Source organism: Lactuca sativa, chromosome 8 (genome assembly GCF_002870075.4).
Source record: "Lactuca sativa cultivar Salinas chromosome 8, Lsat_Salinas_v11, whole genome shotgun sequence".
Lineage (NCBI taxonomy): Eukaryota > Viridiplantae > Streptophyta > Magnoliopsida > Asterales > Asteraceae > Lactuca > Lactuca sativa.
This window is the reverse complement of record NC_056630.2, coordinates 89,435,651-89,440,765: the sequence shown is the minus strand read 5'-3', so window position 1 is coordinate 89,440,765 and position 5,115 is coordinate 89,435,651.

Here is a 5,115-nt window from a genome sequence, read left to right as displayed (position 1 = left end):
TAATTGATTAATTATTTTGATTAAATTGGTAAATTGTTTTGCAAGAAATCATTAAATAAATCAAATATGGATAATTATGTCATTAAATGTTAATTTAGATTATTTGTTATTTGATCCTTGTGCTTTGAAAAGTTTCATATTTTCCCCTTTAGGTTTTATAGTTTAAATTTGAACCCAAAAAGGTTTTGTTGTTTTGAAATTTAAATAGTTGAAACCCTAATGTTTTGATAAAAGTTTCAAAACTTGCCCTCAAGTTTTGGAATTTAAATTTTGATTAATAGTTTAATTTTGATGTATATTTAAATTCTAAACCCTAACGTTTTGAAATGTTTCAAAACTTGCCCTCAAGTTTTGGAATTTAAAAGTTGATTAAAAGTTTAATTAGGAATGTTAAATTCTAAAACCCTAGTATTGTTTTGAAAAAGTTCAAATTACACCCTTATGGTTTTATTAATTAATTAAGGTGTATAATTAAAAGAGGTTTAATAAATCCATAAAAGTTTTGGTTTAAAATTTGATTAAATTAAAGGTATAATTATTAAATTTGACCACCTAGTATTTTGAAAGTGTAAAATACACCGTATACTATATATAACATTAAAAGTCTAACATTATATATATATATATATATATATATATATATATATATATATATATATATATATGTATGAATAAAAGTCAGTCTTACCGTTAGTAGGCCTCATTCACGAAGCTGGTCTATAAGGGGTGTTTAAGGAAATTGCCTATAAAATGGCGATTGAATGGGTATCCACTCTTACCCACCGCACTCTTGACTAGTGGAGGGTCGTTAGCCGAACGGGTAGGATAGGACAAAACCTTCCATTATAAGTATAATGAATTACAAAAGTAACTAAATGTTTTTCAAATTCCCAATATTAGTTATTAGGCAAAGTGAATTGATGCAATTCCATGAAATTACACTTTGTGCCCTTGCGAAGACGTTAGTGGAGCGTGTGTGGTTTACCGGCACACTAAATGGTTCTAAGAAAAGGTAGCAAAGGGTGACTCAATGTTTGTAATAGTTCGGTGGAGCGTGTGTGGTTTACCATCACATCGAATAGATGACTGTAACATGTGAGGGCACCATGTAAGTTTGCATGGTTATTCACACCCGCTTTGTGATCCTCGGCATCCCAGTCACAAACAAAAGGGGCATATCGAGATTTAAACATGTCATTAAAATGTTCAATGAATCTCAAAGGATCTAGGAGTTTTCATAGACTTAAAACTTAAATTTCTTTTTCGTTTTTCATGGTGGAAATTAGTGAATCGTCATTCACTTACCTTCAAATGTTCTGCAATTTGGGTTATGGCATCCCTCTCTCGAGTTGTAGAATATTGTGTTGGGTCCTAGCCTTAGTATCTCATTTGGGTGATTTACTAAGGACTCTATCAATCAACTAACTTGAATTCGTTTTCTCCCGTTTTGTAGATGTCAAAGTTCGACAACTATGGTCTTCCCAAATCCCATGGAACAAGCTTTCCACATGAAGATGATATTCCACGATTCGATCGAGGAATGAGAGATCATGCTTCACTTCCTCCACCTCCTCCAATTATTCTCCCTAACCCACAAGTTCAAAGGCTTGAAAAGTTCAAGATCACTCAAGCCCTTTTGGCAAGTGAACATAAAGAATGAAAGTGTGTGCACACATCCTAGGGATGAAGTCACACATTGATAGGTTAAGAATGTTGGGATCCGTTGTCGGTGAGGAAATGGCTGTTGATTGGGTTCTTCAGTCACTTCCTAACTCATATAGTGAGTTCGTAAGAGAGTACTCTATGATGAACTGCGACATGACCCTTATAGATCTCACCTATATGCTTATTGTTGCTGAATCAGCAATGGTTTGGCGCAATAGAAAAGCAAAGTTGATTGGTGAATCTGCCTTCAAGACCTCTATGGATAAAGACAATGGCAACGAAAGACATGCTTTGATCGAAAAGTTTGATCATAAGAGAAAGGCAATGTCTGAAGTAGTTCCATGTCATGTTCCAAAAGAGTCAATTTGCTTTTATTGCCAAGAGAAAGGACATTGGAGACGAAGCTGCCCCATTTACCTAAGAGATCTAAGAGATGGGAGAGTCGAAACGTATGGCTCTAATATAGGTAAAATCCATTAACTAACTCTTTTAAGCTTCTATTCTAGATTCTTAATACATAATGTGATAAGATTACAATTGATGTTTTGTAGGATCAAAGAAAAGAAAGGAAGCTTAAGGGAAGAAGTGAGCAGAATCTAACCATGAAAGAATGGATTTCGATCGCATTTCTAGAAGATTAGATTCTTGAGCTACTACTTAGAGTTAGAATTAGATTGCTAAGAAAGATATATTAGCATAGTTTTTCAATGAATTGCATTGTAAGGACAAATTTTTGCGCAATAAAATAAATTTTTATTTTAAATTTTATTTATTTATCCTTGCAATGGCGTGTATGAAAAATTGATGTTAAAATGTTTCTATTATTCACAATAATGGATTGGTTCTTATTATGTTATTTATGGAAAGTCGAGAATTTACCAAATAGGGAGAGTTTCTCATTGCCCAAGTTTCAATTGGACAGAAACTTGGAATCATGCAACTTGGTTGCACGATGAATGAGAAATTTCATATTTGGAAATTAGACTAATTCATTGACAAAGTGTCAAGTGAAGGACTTGAAGATCGAATACACAAAGTTGCGTGTTGATCAAGTCCACCATAAGAGTAACAAAGATATTCGTCATGATTTACTAAAGGTTTAATAAATATGATTATACTTATAAGATTAAGTGTAATCCTGAATTGATTGAAAAAGTTTAAATCAATAGCAGAACGAATAAGAAGAATCAAGTAGGCAGAAAGATAAAAGTTTCTCCATTCTAAGAAGAAGGGAGAGTAGTTTTTATGCTCTATGATAAGTCTTAATGATTAAGAACCATATCTCAATTAATCCTCTAAGAGAGTCTTAGTACAATTGCATGTCTAAGAAGAGGATTCAAGAATTGAAGAAATGGCTAAATCAAGAAGTCAATAATACTTCGTTCCAAAACAAGTCTTAGAGTTAAGATTGTGACATTGAGTGGAAAAGTATTAAGAAAGGTTTATAACATTCATCAAATGAGGAAAGTTGTGATGTCTTGGATAAGACAAAAACAACCTAGAACCAATTTATGAAGTGTTTTGATAAAAGCTACACTAACTCTTGAATATTTGTTTGTCAAGAAATGTTTATTGACAAAAGAATCTTATATGTCAAGGAGACAGTGGGAGTCTTAATGGTCTTGAAAGGTTTCAAGAACAAATCAAATAAACCTTATTGATCATCACTAGCACACGAGTTAAGGTTTACAACCTATCGTGTTGACATTATTTTGTTTCTGTGCCAATCCAATCGAGTTAATTATGCATGTGAGTCCTATGAGTTCTCATTTGAATGCATAAAAGGCAAGGAACTTGATCAATGGAAAGTAAATTGATAAGAAAAGGTGAGCTGCTTAACTACTTGGAAGACATGGTGGGCAGTTGTGCTACCATAAGACAAGAAATCGAGATTAAGAAAGTTCGATCCATATGAGTTTGAATTTGTCGTAAACTTTAGTTTTGACAAATTCACATGGATAGAAACAAACACACCGTTTAAATCTAAGTGTCATAAGATTTCCTCTTTCATGAAAATGATTGTGAGGAAATGCTTTCACTAAGAAAGATATTAAGAAGATAGTGATTGTAAAATTGCATTCTCGAATTTGATCATGGTTACGGTATCCCTTTCCATGATTTGAATTGTGAGGTTTGGCAATTAGTCTTAACTGTTTAGACACACATATGAACTATCTAAGGTAAAGGTGTATAAGTTTAAGAGGACTTGATAAAAGGTTATCAAAGCATTAAGTATTAGAAACATGAACTTAAGAAATTCAATAAGCATTGTTTTTCTGAAAGTTAAGCTGTTTCTAAATACATGTCAAAGCTAGTGGGAGCATAAGTGTTATGTTTTATAATAATCATCATGATAGTGGGAGCATAAATGTTATGATTGTATGATTATTAAGGCACGTATTGCAAGTTGGCAATATTAATTATAGAAAACAAGAGTTATACCTTGCAAAGTCGTAAGGGTTGTAAAGTTGTTTTGCTATAATTAAGGGAGAGAATATTATGCTTCATTTCAAATCTAAAGGATTAGGTTGAGAAATGTTAATAAATTCAGTCAAGGGTACATAGTGTGTTCTTAAAATTTCGATTATGATTACGGCATTCCTCTTCACAATTTGAATTTTGAGAACATAGCAAATAAAACGTTATGCGTCGTGTCCCATACGCTTCGGGTATAAGATCGATTGCAAATGTTTTAATGTTTGACCATTCTAAAATTTTCCAAATGTCAAGCGCATTTAGAGGGAAAAGGGACTAGAATTGGTTTTGACTAAAATAATTAAACAACTATCAAAAGACAATCCAAAGTTTGACGAGGATTGGTCGCTTGTGAGTAGTTGGAAGCATGGTATTGGATGGACCATATCGACATTATTATGAATAGAAAAGATTCTATTAAGAATGAGTTGTCATATGGAAATTATGGAAATGTTTCCATATTGGATGGACCATATCGACGTCATTACAAATAGATAAGATTCTATTAAGAATGAGTTGTCATATGGAAAATATGGAAGCGTGTCCATATTGAGAATTGAATATTGAAAATCTATGTCTAGATTAGAAACTTTTATGCAAAAGGATGTTCAAAGAATGTACTTTGAGTGGGAGACATCGTATCTAAGGATTTTTCTTGTAACAATCTCCGATAGAGGACTTTGTAATATCATTGGCAATAGTCTTTGTGACTTTGGTGCAGTGACATTACGAAAGGATCGTTGCATAGAATGTTAGAATCTAGCATATTCTATAAGTAGCAAGAATTTGATATTATTTCACTTATGGAAAAAGGATTTGGAGTTGTGAAATGAGAATGATTGGAAATGTGCTCAATTTGGTCTATTTCACAAAGTAAGAACCATAGGTAAACATTGTGTGCATGCTAGGAGCATGGGACAAGTGTAATAATTCAAGTAAGAAGTTGATTACCCGAAACGACAAATAATGAGTAAT